Source organism: Hirundo rustica, chromosome 3, assembly GCF_015227805.2.
Source record: "Hirundo rustica isolate bHirRus1 chromosome 3, bHirRus1.pri.v3, whole genome shotgun sequence".
Lineage (NCBI taxonomy): Eukaryota > Metazoa > Chordata > Aves > Passeriformes > Hirundinidae > Hirundo > Hirundo rustica.
In genome coordinates this window covers 38,607,717-38,629,060 of record NC_053452.1, presented here as the reverse complement: position 1 = coordinate 38,629,060, position 21,344 = coordinate 38,607,717, and the positions used below count along the sequence as shown (strand labels likewise).

Here is a 21,344-nt window from a genome sequence, read left to right as displayed (position 1 = left end):
TCAATAATCCCATCAAAACCAACAGGATATAAATGCAGGTGTATGTGTTTTGCTTGGTCTAATCTAATTATCCTACACTTTCTGAGTGATAGCCTCACATCCAAGAAGTAGTCATGGAATGTCTTTAATGAGTCTCTCAGTGTGAGGTAAGATTTATAATGCTTTTCATCACAGGAAGGAGATGTAATTGTGACTATTCAGGGAGCTTTGTTTTTATTTTTTCAAGAATAAGAGTTTTGGAGATGTCTCCTGTCATGAGAATGAATTTCAGCTGAAAGAGCTCTTTTCTGAACCCTTTGCTGTCTTTTCTGATTATCTGAGCTAATCTGTATGCATATGAAAAATGTATTTATATGATTTATCATCCACTTTGCTGAGCATCCTGGTGCCTTGTAATGACCCCATGTTTTCAGAGATGTTTACGGTTTTGATCATACTGTGTCTGAGCTTCCTGTTTTCTAGAAAATACATTATGCATATTTGCAGCTCAGATAGTATTTATCTAAGGATTAAAGCATTAACGCTAGTACAAAAACATGTTAAAAATATTTCTGATGAAAGTGATTATTTTTCTTAGTGTGTTGAAAAATATTTTTGGCCTTTCAAAATATGTTACAGAAGAGTAAGCATTCCTTTGAATTCTAGTTGCTGATTAAGAAATAGGATGGTATTACTCCGTGTTCATGTTCCTTTCCTTTTTTTGAGTTTGTTTGTTCTTTTCCAAATGTATGAATATGTTATTTCTTCTTTTTCTACAAGATTCATAAGGTTGTATTAAGCTCCTAAGGAAGTCAGGAGAATATCCTTTGAATCCTTTTCTTCCCTTGTCCTATCCTTCTCCCTGCTTTGTTTAATAGATACTTCAAAAAAAATTTTTTTTTTTTAGTTGAAGGAAAAAAAGGAAAGGGGGAGGAAAAAGAGAATGTGAAGGCTTTACATTAGATCTGCCAAGAATGTTCAAGATTTCATTTTTGATACCAGCAAGCATCTTTACTTCACTTTTTTATTTTAAAAGGAAATTGTTTTCTAATTGTTTTATACAAGCAGTACACAGTCATGCAGTTGAATTTTACTATAAGAAGACTTTTTTTTAAAATTCAGTACAAAGCAGATTGAGCAGTATTGCATTGACCTTGATTTTAAGTAATAGTGTTAAGTAATAGGTTTTGATACTTGGGCAGAGTATTCCATTAAAGTACCTAGCTTTAATTTTTTTTTTTTCCACTTAGTGTTTACTGATATCTATTTTGTAGCTTACCATATATCAGAGTGAAATACTTCCTACAGGTAAAAAGGTTTATTTTCAGAATTGAGGGGTGTGTTTTAACATTCAGTTGTATTTTTAAATTGCATTGCAATTTTATTTATTTTATTTTAGCATGGCTTTTCCTACTGTGCATATAATCATGTGCCAATGAAAGATTGATTCTGCAAAGCTATGAGTACTCAATTTCTAGAACAGGATGTTATTTAAGCATGTGTTTGACTTTGAACATAGTAGGGAGTAGTGGCTAAATATGCCAACAGAAGAATGCTTATTCTTATTAGCTTTTTTTTTTTTTTCCAGTTACAGCTGACAATTTTTTTCAACTCTAGTAGCTTGTCTTGTCAAGGGCAGGTCACAATATCTAAATTTTGAGAGCCATGAACACAGATACCACAAGTGGAGGTATTTGCAAAATCTCAGTGGGGGTAACTGTCTCCAGGTGGATGAGTTTCAAGACCTGAGGCAGATGAAGAATTAACTTTTCAGTGGTAATAAAGAAGCTTAAAATACAAAACTGATTTGGGAACTAAAAATTAGTTTCAGTCCTTCCTTCCTTCCTGGTTCAATTATTCTTTTAAAAAGAATGCCTCTTGGTCTCCATACACTATCACATTTCTTTGATATCTAAACTTTCTTTGCTACTTTAATGATGCTATACTTTTCATAAGTTTCATTAGAATGGGGTTACAGTTCCAGTTAGTATAAGAAGCATGAAGTCAATGATTTGTAGAAAAAATGGTTATTTAACTAACAGCAGAAACAGAGAAGTAATAACTTGATCTAGGCTCAGTTGCCTGTAGGTGAAATGTTCCGTACATATTGACACACTTTGTGCCTTGGATTTCTGAAAGGCTGCTTGTGTAACTGGTTTGTGTAAATTGCAATGGCTGCCTGTGGAAAGGAAAATAAATTAATGGAGACTTTGCTGACTCAGACCTATACAAATATTTTTTGAGTGTTTGTTGCCTGACAGAGAAAAAAATATTTGGTCCACAACAACAAAAAGAGCTGTTCTGAAGAGCACAAATGGGTGCACCTGTATGAGAGTTTTTCAGATACTTTAATATTATTTGTAAAAATTGTGTTATTCAGTGATGACGTATTGAACATTGTGAGGTGGGATGAGTGCCTTTTGCATGTGTTATAGGTTATCATACACTGTGGCTTGACTGACACTCTAAACATCCCAAACGTTTTATTGCAGAATGTTGTGCTATCAGATTGGCTCTGATTATGCCAGCTGCTTCCCTCATGTGCTGAAAGAAATAGTGGAAGGCTTGCTTGCTTGCCACCTTCTAGGTTTGACTTTCAACACAGCAAAGTGAAGAAGTCTACTTTTTCTTAACTGTGGGTCCTTGATAAATTATAATTTTCCTGTGTAACACATCTTGTTTTTCAACAGTTTGCAGATGTGAGAAGTTAATCTGTATGGTTGCAGTCATTATGTGCTTTTTTACATTTATGTAACTTTGCTGTTTTGCTCAGCTAGTGGGGTTAGCATGAAGTTGTCAAGACTGAACTGAATCAGCTAACATAGGTGGCTTGCTGCTTGCGAATTGTTTGAAGAGGCAAGCAGCCAGCCGGGGCTGTTTCACAGCCAAGAATATGGTATATGTTCAGGTTCCAGAAAAATTTTAGGTTTCCAAATAAGATTTGTCACTGTTAGAATTATTTCATGGTGAAAATTAATGTCTGGTCAAAAGTTGTTAAACCAATCAAAGTATGCATGGAAAAAGTTGCAAATAAGTGTTTTTATCCCTTGATTTAAAAGATTTAAAGGATCTCTTGCCAGTATGAGACTAGGGATTAAGTGTCACATTCCAGTGAGAATGTTAACTGCTGCCATTGGTGGGATTTTGATTCTGAGTTTGAGACCCAGTGCAGAGTTTTTTGGCTGATTTGTTTTGGGGTTTTTTTTGGTCTTTTCGGGGGGGTGGGAGGGTTGGGTTTTTAGGGTGTTTTTTTTTTTGTTTGGTTTTGTTTGTTGGTTTTGGTTTTTGTTTGGATTTTTTGGGTTTGTTTGTTTGTTTTGGGGTTTTTTCCTGTAAAAAGAGATCTTTTCTCTATTTTGATATGTTTTTACCAGGAAGGATTCAGAAAATATTTGTCTGAAAAACCATGGCAGCTTTGACAAAATTGCTTACAAGTTCAGACAAGGAGACAAACAAAAACAAAACAGTCACCACCATCCATATGCATTCCAAGACAAAGAATTTTAAAGATAGTGGAAAGTTTTTTTCAATATATTTTTATACACTATTGACATTTCATGGATTCAACACTGAGCAATCTAAAGAAAAATAAATTTTGGACCTTCATAAGCTTTAATTCAAGTGACATTATTTTCCTTAGCCAGTTTCACTGTTATCAGATCCTTAACAGTGAAGAATAACTTATGTGTGCTTATGCTTGAGTATGTTCTCCTTGTCTCTGCCAAGTACCTACCTCTCCAACTCATTCTACCATGAAAGCCCTGACTTAATTTCTTCTTATATTTGCAAATTTTTCCTTTTTATAAACCACCCCAGAGCTCTAGTGTGTTTGTATTTGATTGGCAACCTTCAGTTTTGTTTATTTGTTTAAAAAATAAACAAAGCAATTAGAAAGTTTTATAGAGTGGAATATTTTATGTGCTGATTTTATGAGTATAGCTTTATTGTCATAATCTTAAATGGCCATGATATGAATTTTCTGTGCCGGGTGAGTTATTAACAACTTCTGAACTCCTGCCTTCAGAATGATTTTTTTTTTTTCCCTTCATTTTATTTTATTCTGTTTTTCTAAATCTCTTTTAATGATGCCTTCTAGGTAAAGAGATAATTTCATGGGAACTTCTGAAAACAGAGATTTGTGGCTTAAGCTTTGCTTGCTTTGTGACCTACATGTATATTTTGACAATCAAGATTGCTGAAATACTTTTGCCCTTCAAGAGGGTGAAATAAGTAATTCACAAAGCATATTTTAACCGAATACCAAAACAGAGATATATTTACCTTGGAAAGTAAAGGCTTATTAAATTAAATGCCTAATAATTGAATCAAAAATAAAGCTGCAATTCTCATTGCTATGTGATAATGCAGTAGTGAAGGTAATGCTTGCCAAGGTACACCACAAAAGCAGAACCAAAGTAAGTTGATCTCCCGCAACCATTTGTGTACTTCTTTAAGTTTTATCTGGACAGACCATTCTGTGGGCCATAGTGACCAGAATCACAGCCAGCTTGGTGCCAATTACAGAATTTTGCCTCTTGCTTTGTGCTTTTTTTATAGCCCTAAACTTAGCTTTGCATAATGTCACATATACGAGGTTTAAATACATGTGCTCAGAAAAGGGAAAAAAGAAAAAAAAAACAATCCCACACAAAAACGTCTAAACAACAAAACTGTTAAACTTATCAAGGTTACCTTTCCAGTATTCTGTAAGAAAGCCCCTGAAGTTTTGTCTAGATTAAAGGACTTTTTAGAACAGGACCTGTAGAGTGTCCTGTTCAAAGAAGTTTGTATTCTGCATCTTTGTAGGTTTCACCTTGAAGAACTCTTTTCAATTTTACCCTAAATTTTCTGGTAGTCCGTTTTACTTAATTGTTTCTTAGTAAACAATATGTATTTTAGTTGTTTCCCACTACCAGTTGCCTGTAGAAGGATATATTTTGCAGTTGGTGATTCTCAGTCCCAAAACAATAGGCATGTTATCTTTTTCAACTATACTTTGTTATTTTTTATTCTTTATAGCTCTCATTTACTCTTCTTCTCTGGACTGGATTGACTTCTCTGTATCGCTTGTCATACTAGACTTTTTTCTCTATTTATTTTGTTGTCTTCTTTCTCTGCATTTTATGCGAGCTTACATTGTATGATTTGAACTAAAAGTAAAATGCTTGGAATCATGAATTGCATCCCATTTGTGGTTTATTTACTGTTTGGAGCTCTATTTACCTTGAGCACCTGAAAATTATTTCCATGTGAATCTGCTTTTGCATGTAGCATTTGAATTTGGAGCTAAGCTTGACCAACTGCTAGGTAACAACTTTTAACAAAAAAAAATTATTCACATTTCATTTGTTAGAGCCGCAAAAATAATTTACTTTACTCCAGTAAACATCTTCTTGGAGATTGTGCAGAGTCTGGCTTTTCACTTTTGATACTTCATTCTCTCTTTTTTTTTAAATTTTCCATCTTTGAGAGATTTCTTCTGCCCTGTCTTCATTTGAAATTCATTGCAGTGACTGACCATTCATTTGAAAAATTAACTTAGTAACATACTTAAAATTACCATATGTTCTCTCTGAACTGAACTGAATTCTGTTCTTCACTGCTTCCAAGTTTCTACAAGAATCTGTTTCTCTAAATAGTTGGCACTTCTAGGTACTGGATAGCAATTCCGAAAACCCGGTTCTATGGCAATTTTGTGTTGGAAGTATGACTAAACGAAATAGCATAGTTCTTTCACTTAGTGTTACAAAATTAAAATACAAAGGACTTCATAACCATTGTAATTTTGCAGATGATTGAGTTGAACTTGTGCACTTTTTGTTTAGTAGAGAATGGACATAGAGACAGAGCTACCATGTATGTCTCTTTTGCTATTTTCATTTTTTCCTACTGTATATCCCACAGCAGTACCCCATTCAAAGTATGGACTCAAACAATAGTATCAGTCTTCCAAAATGTTACCACTGTCCCTTGTGTTTCAGAAATTAAGTGCCTTACCTTCTTCAGTAATTGATTTCTAGCTAAACTATTGTTAGGCTTAAAAATATATAAATCTCATTTTCTTTTTCATCTTAGATTATTGTTAGGGATGTATTACTCTTATTGTTCCTTTCTGTAATACTTTTCAGATATGTGTTCTTCCAGAAATGTAACAATCACACTTCAGTTCATATTCAGTCCATAATCAGTCTGTGGTGTGTCGTGTGCAGTGAGAATGTCCCTGGGTAAGGAACTTTGCTGCTGCTGGCAGGGTCTGAAGAAAGAGTACAGTGTCCAAGTTGTTGGACATGTGCCTATAGGCATCCCATAAAAATGGCACGAAGAGTCTCAGCATAAGGGAAAATGTTTCAGCGTCTCACTAGGGAACCTGACTACTCAGATGTGAAATGACTCTCCAGGCGTTTTGCACTGTTTTTCAGTTCCATCCAGGATACAGAGAGGTTCATCAGACACCAAGTCCATATGAACTGGTCTTGGGAATTATCTTTCGAAAGCTAAAGAATTCCCAGTTTGCAATGATGTTTTCAGACTGTCTCCTTGACTTCCTTAGTGTCCTGTTTCCTGGGACAGAATGTATCCATGCTGCAAATGCTGTATTACAGAAATTTCAGTTTATGGTGACAATTCTGTGTTTCCTCTTGTTTTGGTCTCATACTTTTGACCAGTCAGCCAACTAATATGGAAGACATGTTTGTGAAAAAATATAGTAGAAGCTGCTTAGATATTTTTCATGTAAACAAGCTAGTGACTGAGATACAGGATGTGTGTCACTGTAAAAGCCAACATACTTGTAGCTGAGATGAAATTCAGAAATTTTTGGGCACTGTTGCATGTTTCAGCAGCAGCCTGCAGAAGGCATGGGGAACAGTTGAATAGTGAGTATTCATTTGCTGAGGCAAAGGCAGGTTTAAACAACCATCACTTTGATGGTGCCACGGGCAATGGTGTATCAACTAGACCATCAAATTTTTCTATAGGTAGGAACACTTTAAAATAAACTGGGGTAGCATTTTATTTTGGGAAGTGTTGAAAACATCCCTCACTGAAGGACTAATTTCTGCTTCATTTTTTTTCTGAACAGCCCACATCAGTGCAAGACACTTTTCACACTTGATGTGAAAAGTCATACCTCTCCATTTCATGGCAGGGATTTTTGTGGACAGACAAGGAAAGTCAGCCTGCCTCATCCTCTCTAAAAGATGAATTGCTAGTTCAGAGAAGAAGTATTCTGAAATGTTCCTAAATGCCATTTTCTTTGTATTAGTAAAATATTAGGGAAATGTATGGATATGCAGAATTACCACTGTGAAAGATGTAGTTTTGTGGGACACCTTGCCCTTGTGAGGCAAAGAACTGGAAGGGAGACAGTGCCAATGAAGTTGCTTTTTCTTTGCCTTGCTCTTCCAACAGGAAGAGCAAAATGGGGAGAGAAGCAGTCCTAGCTATGTGCCAAAACCGTAAGCATCAGTAGATGGATTAAACTTGCTCTCCGTGAATCCATGCTTGCATTTTTTTCTAAAGTCTGTAAGACTAGAAACAAGCATCAAAAAACCAACAGGTGAGTCTGATAATGGTGCTTCACAAGGGTAAGGTTGATGATACTAGCTTCCTTTTTTTACAGATGCATTTGGTGACCGATATGGCAAGCCAAAATTCTGGAAGAGAGGTGTACTTTGCACCTTTGGTTGCACCTCTTGTGCCCTTTTCTTAAACAATCATTTACTGTTTATTATGATGGGAAACAATAATGCTTTAACAAAACATAAGTAACTCAGATTAATCAGCTGCTTTGCAGGCAGACACTTCCTGAGTTCCCTGGGGTTTCCATCAGCAAACTGTAGTAATGATGCTGATTTGCACAGAGCTATTGTTTCAGCTGTAAATACCTGAATTGATTACCCAGGAGCCCTGGTCTCAGAGTAGCATTGTTTTCCTTTGTTCTTTATTATGTTAGGTATCCTGCATAGCAGGGGGCCTGTAACCACGGCAGAGTCACCTTGGGACTTCAAGTATGGTAATCTAAATGAATTCTTTGTTACTGTAAATTACAAACAGAACAACAGCAGCCTGCTGCCGCTTTTATAAATATGTATGATTTACCTGCCAATGAAATTATGGTGAGGGATAGATCAAAGTGAATTAGTACTTGTCAAGCAAATCTGATTAGTCATTTTGGACTTTAATTTTATTCCTTTTTCTCTGATTTGTGACACAATAACAAAATTAATGGTTTTACTCTCCTTATAGCAAAAGCTGTTGATAACAGTAAAAGTTGGTTTCAGAAAATGCAGCATTGACAAATGCTATACAGACGATCTTGATACCACATCTGGTGCATTTATAGTGCCCATAGTGGTGGTGTACACTTGTACCTGGTGAGATGTGAGCTCTGTCTTGTGTGCATCTGCACAGTGCTGCAACAGAAAGCAACTGCTCTCTTCTAGTTCTTGCAGTAGGACTGTTCTCCTCACCCGCCTTTTTCCCTTTTCCTTGTAAAATGGGAATTTCTGGTTCAGCCTCACTTTAAAGTGGCTGAAATATTCCAAGAAGCCATCAACATTTCTTTCTTTCCGTTTTGCTTTCAGCCTGTAATTACCACTTAGCAAATGAGGCCTCTTTACAGCAGGTGTTGCCTCTTCACCTTAAAATACTCTCAGACAGTAAATTATCTACCAGACAAAGCAATTATTTTCTGCTGTCTTCGCATGCCTAGAAAAGATCTGAAAACAGGCACTTTAAAAGAAATATTCTTACAAAGATCAGAGATGAGAATAAAGAAAACCCATCTACATTTGGTAGGGAGAGCCAGGTCTCACAAACAGTATTTTTATTGTGCTGACCCAGATTCAGATAGATCTTAAAGATACGCGTTAGCCAAGGGGGACTCCTTCCAGAAGAAGCAGTGCAAGAGATATGAGAAAGCAGAGGAACTGGGATGACATAGCAGGAGTTTCTGGTTGCTTTTTTCCTTTTCTTGGTATGCTCTGAGGCTAGAATTCATTTATCTTGCAGTGAAAGGAATGAAAAAAGGAAACATTTTCATTATTCCTTGTTGCCGGTATTGTTTTGCCAAAGCATTTGAACAGTCCTATACATGCTTCCTAAAAACAACAATCCCTTGAAATTAATTTTAATAAAACATGAATGATTCTGTGATCGGTACATTACTCAACCCTGCAGCAATAAATTAAGGACACAGCCCCAAGGGGAAATCCTGCCCTAAACAATCATGTTCCCACAGAGTAGAAGTCTGAGAGACTGGAACATTGAAACTGTGAGAAATTAGATCCTGGTTCCACAAGCATATGTTAGCAACAGGACTGGGAGTAGTCTCCAGAGGCCTTAACTGGCTAACTGCTTATCTGAGCTATAGGAAGATGCACAGTCATGCCCTCTGTAGATACTTTTCCAGACGCGGTCTCTGCTGAATGATTGGCTTTTTTCGGTGTAAATACTCACACACCTCTATTTCATGGCAGGGGTTTTCACGCACAAGTGGGGCAAGTCAGTTTGCCTCACTGGCACTTAAAAGATGAATTTTAACCATCCCAAATCACCAGTCCAAAGTTTGTATTCTAGATGTAGAAGGCTTTTGTGCTTGCTTTTACTTTTGCAAAGTAAGCAATGGCAAGGGTTAGTAGTTAAGAGTACGCTGTGTTACACTGTATTTGGTTTTTTCAAACGCTTTGTGGTAGTTGACACAAACCAAACTACCATGCCAGATGAGCATATAGTGCATCCATTTTGTAGGCTGAAAAATGGTGTAACAGGAGCCAGAACCTACACATACAAAGCTTTGGGCGTGCAAGGGGATGCTGAAGTAAGCAGCTTGTTTTTGATAAATGCTGAGCTCTTGAGGATCTTGTTTACTCTCGAAGGACTTACCTTTCTTCACAACCTTTATCAGTGAGATTATTTGTTGAGCTAACAAAAGGCTAATCTTCAGGCATTTCTAGTAGTCTAGAGAATTTCTCCAGCTAACACAGAGTCGGGACAAAAGTATTCTCTGCACCGCTGCTTCTGCTGGCAATCGGATTCAGGAGCTCCTCCTGCCGTGGTGCAGTGTGGGGCTCCCACAGTGGTGTGCTGGCAGGCAGCTGCAGGGCAGCTCCTGCAGGCAGCAGATGGCAAAGAGATCCAACCCAGGCTCTGGGTGAACTTCAGAATGCTCATTTTTGTCATCCCGCTTTAGTTTGGTACTTAGCTCCTCAAGAGAAATATCATCTGTGCCTCTGCCTTTGATTTTATCTACAACAGCAGTGTAACTCCCTGACTGTGGCATCTGGTTATTTCAAACTAACAAATAACAAATGTTATTAACATAGAAGCTGTGCTGTTGTTTTCTTATATGCCTCTTGTGGCCAAGCAAGGACTAACATGAATTTAAAAACAGAAAATAATAAAAATCTAAGGGTGTTCAGTCCATCTGGATGCATAGAAGTTCTGTCTACAGCTAAATATCAAGCAGCAAGAACAGAGAATGAAAGAAATGTAACCCAAAATAACTCATTAAATGAAACTAGGTTTACTTCAGCTATATTTTCTGTAGTTGAATTACCTTTGTCAGGCTTTGGCCAGGATGATCACAAGACTTAGTCATCAGTGCCTTTTATTCCAGGAGTATAAACACTTACTTGCTTTTCAAAAGACGATGCTGTTTTCATAATTGTTACATACGTAATATGTTAGATACATATTTAGAGTCAAACTGGTTGTGTAGAAATAGATTTTTAGGATTTCAATTCAAGAATAATATAAGGTATAAGTTGTGGTGTTTGGACGTCTTCCAGCTGCTGTATCTTGGACAGAAATGTTTGGGCCAAACTCTTCTTATAATTTTGCCAAGCTCTACTGACAGGATTAGTTTGGCCCTTGGAGACTATATGAACTAAAATTCAATTTTGCATGAGAAAACAAAAAAAAATTTATACCAGTTAAATAATTACTTTGGTGTTGGAAAGGGGATTTTAGTACACTTTAAAAATATATGTTTATAGAATTGCATTGGGAAGAAAAACACATTTTTAGAAGAAAAACAAGAGGACTTATTTCTGTTGTTTGTAATCTTTCAAAGAACTACATATCACATTGAAATGGAGGTCAGGGAATTTGCTATACTACCAGGAAGGAAAACAATATTCTGAGAAGAAGCTTTAAGTGACTGTAGCATATCAGCTCTTCATCAGTGAGCGTGCCAGGTTAGGCTTGGCTGCCTACCCCATTATAGTGATTGTTCCTGTATCTGCTGCTTCAGTGGATCTGGCTTCTCTGGTGGCCCACAGCTGAAGAGTTTTAAATGCCAGCACAAGGTCAGGGAAGTTCTCTTGGACATGACTTTCTACTCATTAGTATCTAAAATATTCTTCTTCCAATCTGTCAGGATTGCAGGTGGATATATGCTTTTCCAGTAACCATGGTGGATAAGACTGAGACATGTCTTCAGGATAAGTTAGGAAAATAAAAAAATGACTTTTTAAGCTAATGAACCCAGAAGCCTCTTTGCTCAGCAGTGTGTGAGTTTGTTGGGGTTTTTGAGAGCTGGTAGCACAGTTATGTTGTGCTTTGTTACAAGATGGGGAGTTGAAGTTGCATGTGAGGCTTTAGGCTGATAGGATCTCTGCTTGACACAGAGGTTGGGTGCATACCATGGCAAAATGACAAACTAGGAACTTATGTCTGGCTTTATGAGAACTTTCTGACTTACATGTTGAGGGTTACATGAGGGTGGGCTATAATTGTTTCTTTCATTAACCAAAAGCATAATTTTAATGCTTGTTTCCAGTTTTGTACCTTTTTAGGATTGCCTTCTTCACGGTTATTATTTTGTATAATTTGTATTATTTTGTATATTATATGGGAGACACTTGTGAGGAAATAGAAGCTGCCCTGCCTATATAAAAATCTTTCCAATAATGCTATAGTCAGTAAACGTTGAGATATCTGCATTTTCCTGACCTTGCAGGTGGCAGATGTCTGCTGTGATACCAGATGTCAGGCTAAAAGAAGAAATAGAGAGAGACGTTATTAGGACACAAATTGCATGGGTTTTACTGCTAGAATTTAATTCAAAAATATACTATGTAGGCTCATCTCTGAGACTCCAGAGTGTATATTAGAATATTAAATTTTATACATAAGATTTTCAGGCTTAAAACTGTTCTATTGAACATGTACCTCTGATCGTGTTTGTACTCTAAATCTGAAGGATTGACAACTTTGTCTAAGAGTATAAACTAGCAATGCTGGATGTATAAATAGCATTACCTGATTCTTCATTAATGGATGATGTTCTGGTCACTTTTTTGCCAATTAAGTAGATGCTGAACAGACATACTTTCCCATCAGTTCATATATGCTCATTGTGTTTCTCGAGTCCTCACAAGTTGCTTCGAACAGTAATAACATAAAAGCTGCAAGTGAGGTTTGATTTTAATTCTGAGGAGAAAAAGGACCACGCTCTGAATTTCAAAGATGTAAATTATATTTGCTAAGTATTCCTGATTGATATTGATCTCTAGAAAATTGAATTTAAAAAAAAAGTTTAAACATCTGTTTTTATTTATAATTTTTTTTCTCCAGCAAATCACAAACAAGCCTACACAAGGTCAAATTTTGTGCCTTCTTTGCTGCAGTCTAACCGTACTACCTTGCAGTAGAATTAATATACTTAGTTCAGTACAACAGTACAAATACTTCTTTCTTTGGAAATCCTTTCCTTGAGACACATCGCTGAAGAGTCAGGACAACTGTATTAAAAGTATGCTACTAAGTAAAACCAGATATATAACCACTGCTAATATCGTATCCACTGTTCCTAAAAAATTTAATGTGTGTAGAGAAATCTGTATGACACTCCATCTTTGCTAGACCAAAAGAACAGCAAAGACACTTTATAGAATGAAGCCTGACAATTTCCTGTGTCCCAAAATCTGAGAAGTTTGAGACTTTTAATGCATATCAACTTAAGTACTTTACCACATTTTTCTCTGAGTTACATTGATTAACTGCAAAGTTAGTTGGTATTGTTTCTACAGTTTGAGGCCAGTTTGTCTAAATTTCTAAACTGTTTGCTTTCCCCTCTCTATTGTTATTGTGAATTTCTTGCTGTGCTAATAGCCAAATCATTCTGTAAAAAACAAGTTTTCCTCTTCTGTGACTGCGTATATGAACAGAGTACATGTGTGTGTGAACAAGTGCATGTGCATTTGCACATCTGTGCAGGTGTGTGGATGCATAGTATATGCAAATAGATGGATGTATACTTGCATATACATATGCATATTATACATGTGCTTATGAATGAAATTCTTTAACAGGCAGCTAAAAATATAAACTGGTTAGGTTTGTTTATCTTTGATTTTGTTTTTTAAATACATACGAAGGATGGTTCACATTCTTTTACTGGCGTATTTATTTCAAATCTCAACTAATTGACAGATAACTTTGGTTTTTAATGCTATTACCAGTGCCTTTGCCTTTCACAGTAGGAAGGTTAAGGCTATGTAAAAGAGTATAACAAATATGATACATGATGGAAGGTTACAGCAGCCCAGAGTAGATGAGGTGTCCATGGAACACTAAAAGATTAAAAGAGGGTAAAAGGCTGAGGAAGACCAGCTGGCTCTGTAACATATTACTGTTCGGAGTGCATTACTGCTAAATTGAAAAACGGGTTCAAACTGCAGGTTTCCGGAATGCTGCAGGGTGGAATGCATACCAAATGTGGTTACTTCAGCCTGGGTAAAGAGTAAAGGAACACAAACTATTGAATGTTATTGGCACTGCTGGCAGCAGTTTACTCATTCTCTGGGGTATAGGTTAAGGGTAGGGACAAAGCACAAAAATCTAGAGAGAGGAGATGGATAAAACTAAACTGAATTTGGAAGGACTCTAATCCCTAATCATTTGAAATTAGGATCCTTTTCTTTTTTCAAAATTATTCCTTTTATATGCATGCTATCAGAATAAACCTATGCAATATGAACAGGTTTTTTTAACATTTACTGAGAAAGGATGATTTTCTGAACTTGGAAGTGCAGATCTATTACTTTAACCCCTCTCTTTATCACAAATGTCTGTGTGACCTAAAGCCCATCTGTGGCCTACTGCCACAGGGTTGTAAACAATGTCAGCAAGAGTTAAGGAAAAGATGATACCCCAGTGTCCAATCTAGATCTGGATACGTTTGCATACTTGCACTCATGTCCTCTCTCTGTCACGGACTTCTTCTGTGACCTTCAAAATCTTTCACTGTCTTGTCTGAGCTGGAGGTCCCCATAAGCAGGATAGCAATGACAGTCTGTTGTGAATGTAAGTGCCTTACAGATTGTGAGAAGACATTTCTGATCAAAGTTAGGGCTACAGCTACACAAAAGTGTGTTATATAGTCTGTGGTACTTCTGTAATAGCATATCAGTAGACAGAATAGTATAAAAAACCCCAAAAAACTGTCCATTTGAAATGGTGTGTAAAGGTCTCCTTCATAATTGTAAAATGTCGGCCAGTGTAACCACACACAGACCAAAAGCAAGAGATTATTCTCAATATGGGATGTTTCCTTTTTTTTTTTTCCCCTCCATATCCATTGAATGGATCTAAAAAAAGTTGATTTGAAATCAAATTAGCTGATTTTTTCACCATGCCGATATAGGTGGTATTCATATGAGGAAAGTGCATTCTTCCACAGCAAAAAGGCTGTATTCCCAGGTGGGCACTTAGCACTTATGTTCTCCAGGGGAATGTATTGCTTACAGTGCAAGATATCAGTGAGCATTGTTTATAAAATTTTATTTTAAAAAAATTCCCCTTTCTATTTTTTGTGTTTTGTCATAAATTGGCTTTGAATTCTTCATGTGATTAGATCAAACTCTGGGAACAGCCATCTTTATGCGTTTGCTAGCATGACAGTTTTTAAGTCATTTTCCCAAAAAGCATCTTTAGTATCTGTATCTGGTCTATTTTGTGTGTTTCAACGGAACATCTGTTCAGCTTCTTCAGCAGCAATGTGCAAAGAGCAGATTAAGTTTCATTATTCACCCCTCATATCAAGCAAAATTCAAGAGATAAATAAAAATAAAAATTAAAAAGATACTTTTAAAAATAATTAATCCTGTAGAAGAAACAATAGTTTGTCTGCCGCGCTGTGAAAAAAAAGATTGCATGTTAATGTAATTTTAATGTATTAATTAACTTCCAATATATCTATCACAGACTAAAATAATCTTGAAAGCTAAATTTTGAGAACACTTTAAAATTAAATATAACATTTTTTAAATCAGTAGTAAATATTAAACTATCCTTTAACAGATCTCTAAAAATAATTTGGTTACTGCTACTATCTATTTAGCCTACAGACTTACCATATAATGTTCTTAGCGCCTCTGTGTAAACTCTTTAAAAGTGCAGAGAAATTATAACAATCATCCATGAAATCTTAACTGCTTACTGAATTAGGAACTTATTAGGATAAATAAAGTGGCATTAATAAGGCTGATATTGCAACCTAAATTAAAATATAAAGGTCTGTACTATAGGGTTTTTTTTTCTTCAAGGATATTAGTATATTATTATTATTTAAACACTAGAACAAAAATTATTTTATATTGACCTGTATTGCGAAGCATACATACTTTTTATAATTGTAGTTCTTATGGCTAAATATGTGTCACAGCCATGACAGTGTGGCACAACTGGCAATGTGATATCTTGGATATTCTTCTGGAATGCAGGGCACTGCACTGAACCAATGCATTGCTAGTGGAAGATAAGGTTAGGGTAGAAAAAAGAAAGGCCAATTGAGACTTTTCAGACTTTTCTGTTACTAGAGATCTTTAGCATCTCTTTCAGTCTGCATGGGAAGACCTTTTTCCTAGCATTATGATGTCTGATCTTGTCTTTGCCACTTCTGAGATTGTTTTTATGCCTGTTTTTTCAGACTGTACACACTGAACGATAGGAGATAGCTGGGGGTAAAGAGCAAGTGGCAATACATCCCGGTCCCTTTGCGCTTGGCTCTTTTAACACAAGTAATCTTTCAATAAATAAAGAAAAAAAAATTCTTTTCAGCAGCTGAAGCAGCTCCTAGTATTCCTTTGGGGCTTTCAGGACCACAGTTGTGATGTTGTCAACAAAGGAAAAATAGCAGAGAAAGTGAATGCACTGCTGTTGTTCATCTGTATATGGACTGATGCAGCATTGGAGTGGCAGCTGCTGCCTTTTCTCAGCAATGAGTTCAATGTGTCTGAGTGTAGGGTAGCTATGAAAATTCCTTTATCATCCCTTTTAAAAACAGCATGAATTAAAAAAAAAAAAATAAAAAATGGAGCTTTATTTATTACACTAAATTGTAACCACCATAGTTCCCAAATGAGTCTGGGCTGGGAGTGTAATGAGATTTCTGTTCCATAAAATTATTTTTGTTTGATTTCCTGATATGTGGTCAAGCTGATCTGCTGTTTGATTTCTTGTCCAAACTTGTGGTCACAAGCTAAGGAATGGACTTAAGGCAGAAAGCAACCTAGAATGAGGAGAAAGGTTTAAGCTGTGGAACAAAAAAGGTACTTAGCTTTTATATGCTATGATCTTCAGAAAAACACTAAGATGGTTATAATAAGAGAGAGAACAAAGAAAAAGACATATTAAAATGTAGGGGTGCTAGTTCTCCCAAGTCTGTAAAGAGTGAGTAACTCCCTGGCATACAACAGGGACATACTAAGAGTAAAGCAAAGTCTTACCTGTAGATATCCCACTGTGGTGGGCTAGGCTTGGCTAAAAGCCACGGTCCCACCCAGCTGCTTGCTTATTCCCTCTCTGCTATAAAGGAAGAGCAGGAGGAAGAAAGTTCATAGGTCAAGGTAAAGACAGGAAGATCCCTTACCAGTTACTGTCATGGGCAAAATGGACTTCAATTTGGAGAAGATTAGCCTAATTTGTTGCCAATTAAAATTAATATTTTATTAGCAAAGGCAAGAATCTGTCACAATTCCTCTTCATAGTGCTTGCTGCTCTTCAGATAAAGAGTATCTACCTGTTGCTGCAGACAAACATTTTTCTCATTGTCACATGTTTAGCTTCCTCCTGAGATCTGGCAGAAAAGAGTAGGACACACTTTCAGAAACAGTGGTTGGATTCATGTGGAGAATTAAAATCAAATGCAGATAGATATGCATTTGAAAGGCAGGATAAATGGGTTGAAGCTGTTTAAAAATAATGATGGGGAAAGGTGTTTTGTTATGGCAGGCGACACTTTAAGAAGCAAATTATTTTAATACCTGCCAGGTCTGCCCTTTCTTCTGGGTGGCTGTTGCATTCCCAGGGTTATGCCAGTATTAGTACTGGCTGCTCTAGCCCCATTCATTTCCAGGGTAGAAACTATAGCAGCCATTCTCAGTGGCTGCTGTTTCCAGCAGATGTAGTTCTGGGACTTGCTGCATCCCTTCATGTGAGGACTGACCTTGGCAATTCTTGTCATCTTCCAGATCTTTCTCACCTGTCATCCCTGTTGGAAGCAGACTTAACACAAATACGGCCTCAACAGCTGCAGATTTCTGAATGTCTCAATAATGATCAGCAGCTTCACTTGAGTGGCAAAGTAGGTCTTTCTGTCTTTCAGTGCTTGACTACAGCTGTTCTGTAGCTGCCCCAGGACTACAACTACTGTACAATGAAGTCATTGCCCTATAAAATTTTAGAATTCAATCTAATTATAGTATTATACATGTGTATATATGTATATAATTTCAGAAAATTAGGGAGGTAAATCACATATTTGTGCAAATGACTGTAATTGAACCCTATCTCAAAAAGAATATCCTGAGATGCCTCACAATTTATGAGGTGCTATATAGATTGTCTTCTTGTTTTAATCAAAAGACTATGAGGGTAGAAAAGTCAAGCACTCCAAAACTGGAAAATAAGAAATCTTAAAGTTGGCTGACCACAGTTTTTTTCAGTCAAAATCCTTTAAAAAATAATTTCAGTTTTCAAAAAGTTTAAAGCGACTATTGTTGGTATTTTTATTCTCATTAAAAATGAAGGATCCAAAGTATTTTATTAAAGAATGCTGATGCAAAGCCTTGTGGCAGCAGGAAGTTTGTCTAATATCCCTGCTGTTCTCTGTTGATTTAGCAGTGTCATTCTTGCACGTTTTATATCACTAGGACAAGGGGCTGTGGTCCATCATGGAGGAATCAGTGTGATTGTGAAGCCAATGAATGCTTTTCTGGAAAATAAAAGTTGTGTGTTGTGGTAGCAAAACTGACTGTTGCTTACAGTGAAAATCATACCAATATATTTGGCATATTTGATCTGGATGAAAGTATTAGACTTCTCTGTTGCTTAGTTGACATCTGGACTTCGGGTTCTGTTTGAAGTAGGGGGTTTTGCTACCTTTTTTATTTAACTTCTTAAACGGAAGGCATTAGTGAAGTTCTGTTGGGTTAATTTGTTAAGCAGAAGACCTGGTACTGCTGATACCAGCCTTAATATTGAGATCTCCTTTTTAAAAAAAAACTAAAAGCAAAGGTGTGTTAGTGGTTTTGGTGGTGTTTATCTTAGAAAAAAATACAGAAAATTGCAAAAAAAAAAGGGGAAATCAAAAATGCTGTCTCCAGGAAAGCGTAAATAAGCCTCCATCTTCCATGAACTCTTGCAATGGCATTTGGCACTCATCTAGAAATAGAAAAGTCAGTGTAGGAGAAAAAGCTGAACAGCTGTTTAGCTGCACAACATAATGATAGTGCTTTACGCTTTCTTTTTTTACATGCATTTTAAGAGTCATGGAGTTACTAATGAAAGCTGGGCACTTTATGTTTGCCTCAGTGAACTCAGTGAATTTCAAGCTGCCAAAAATGGAAATTGAGAATAAATTATGACTAAAAACCCCACAATTTTTAAGATAACACTTCACCCTAAACTTGCATATGAACACAATATCACAATACATTGCAAGAAATTCTGGAGAGCTTTATCTAGTTTGTACGTATTTAGTTTCAAAAGCTTTAAAATATATTCAGATTTTTCTGAATCTAAATGTAGTTCACTCATAGCTAGTCATCTGGGACAAGTATGCAGGCTATTCCACCTCAATTAGAGCTGCTAAGCATATCTACTCTCTTAGTATGGTTATTCTGTACAGATTAAGGCAGTAGTTTTCTGAACAAAGATTGCAAAATACTTCAGCCAAGAGCATCACTCATTCTTTTCAATGGTTTCATACCCCCATACAGGTTTTACCTGTTCAGTGTCTCATATCACTAAATCTTTCATCTGATTGACTTCTTCAATATTAGACATCTCAGATAAAGCTTTTCCATTTTGATTACTACCTACAATAGGCAGTATTTCATTATTTTAACTGCATTCACCCAAAATCTGCCTTGTCATAACAGGCCTGTGTTAAGAATGCTCATCATCTCTGAATGACTTGTGTCTCATAAATTGGTATTATCACCTACCAACACCAGTTTTATTGTAGAAGATACGTAAACTAGATGTCAGATGCAGATGAAGGAAGGAGAACTTGTATTCTGATTCCCTTTGTGGTAAACTGCTCAACACATAAATGAAAAGCATTCCAGTGCTGTCAGAGATTTAATTCACAATCTTTAGACCAATCAACTTTTTGAATTGTAAATCCTCCCCTGAAAAATCATTCCCTTTGAAATTCTTAGAGTGACAACCTCTCTCAAAAATAGAAATTAATTTCGTTCTCATGTGACAGGAACAGCCATGTTACATGTGTATTTCACATGTCAACATATGTGAAATGTATTAAAATATGTATTTTTAATACTTTGTCACTGAAGTACTATCCCAGTGTAGGAAGTGAAATACCTGGTCGGTTGCATTTCCTGTTGTGTCTTTAGGGATTCTGTTTGTGTCTGAAATGTATATGTGTTTCTAAAATACCACTAAAAATATTCAGTTTGACCATGGACTGATGCAGTTGTCTAATCCAAACAGACCCAAGCCCTTCAGTATGCTTGCAGATCCACTGACTTTGACTATTCCATTTGGCTTGCTTACATTTTGCTTCCCTTTCTTGATTGGATTAATTAATTTTGATAGGGACAGAACAGCTGACAGATAACTAACACCAAGAAACAATTGCATTCTCTGGTGATCCTGGTGATTTTCTTGTACTAACAGTGATTTTTGTCTCTCTAGTCAGCAGATGTGATTGGGATTGGATAGAAACAAATATTACCACATCTAAAACTGAAACTGTGAACCCGTTCACTGGGAGAAACCTCTGTACTTCTTACTGCAAGGGAAAAGACCTCACTGCTGCCTTGTAACTCCTTTTTGAATCCTAATCTGTATGACTCCACAGGACAACTTTCCTACATGCAATAGGAATGTTCCTTCTGTGGTATAGTGGCATGTAATCATACTGTAGGGTTACATGTATGAGCCTAGACACAGGCTGTAGGTCAGTGGGAGGATGCAGGGAAGAAATCCAGTTATATTTTCTTTTCTGAGCTCTCTAAAAATTCTGTATTGCAGGGGATAGCCCCTTCAGAAATTGTAAGAGTGCCACCAGGATTTCCTCTCAGGCAAAAGCTCAAAAGGACATTGAATCACCAGAAAATATGTGCACTGTTCTTAGAATTTGTTGTGTTCATTTCATGTGCAGCTTTTTGAATGGCACATCACAGAAAAATTTTGTCTTTGCTGCCTTCACTGAGGCAATGATTTTCCTCTCTGTGATCATACAGCACGTTGTAAGGGGCTTCCCTGTGAGTGGTAAATGAGAATTAATTCTTACATTGGAGGCAGGGCTGCTCACTCTCACATCCATTCAGTTCAACAGGTATTCTTCCACTGATTTAATAAGGAAAAGATCAAGTCCCCATGATAAAGCAGGGAGTAAAATAACAGAATAAAAATAATAGGGAATAAAAATGTATCATTCATTATGTGGTGAGATAGCGTGTTTTGGCTAATGAAAGGGAATTTAACAATGACAAATTTCCTTTCTGGAAGAATAGCTCATAAAAGCAAGGTTTCCTTGAGACAGATTTGAGGAATTCAATCCTTAGGCTTTATTATCATCCTACATGCCTTCTTTTATAGACGGCCACAGCATCTGAAAATTTAAATAATTAAGTCTAGCCGTTGAGGTGACAAGAAACTGTGGTGCAGCTCCTTTCAAGACGTTGTAGGCTATTGAGAAAATAAAGACAGAACCTTAGTGGGTTGTATTTTGCTTTGGATCTGTGAGTTCAGTAGCTGCACATTTTGTCTCCTTTAGAGACATATACTCATGTAGAGTTTATTTTCTAGTAACGTGCTGAAGGAAATACAATAATTTAAGTTCTTCCTAATCCTTACTGCTTTGTAGGCTATTCTGTAAAAGAAAAAGT

General features: G+C 36.5%; 1 protein-coding gene and 1 long non-coding RNA gene across 2 annotated transcripts in view; both read left to right on the top strand.

Moving 5' to 3' along the window:
* The window catches only part of PRKN (parkin RBR E3 ubiquitin protein ligase), a 680,335-nt gene that overhangs the window by 346,287 nt on the left and 312,704 nt on the right, over nt 1-21,344 (top strand). The gene's annotated exons all lie outside the window — the stretch shown is intronic.
* Nucleotides 67-20,236, top strand: LOC120751008 (uncharacterized). Its single transcript, XR_005700232.1, has 4 exons — nt 67-146; nt 7,390-7,537; nt 7,934-7,993; nt 20,146-20,236. It is a non-coding gene; the product is annotated as an uncharacterized LOC120751008 (long non-coding RNA).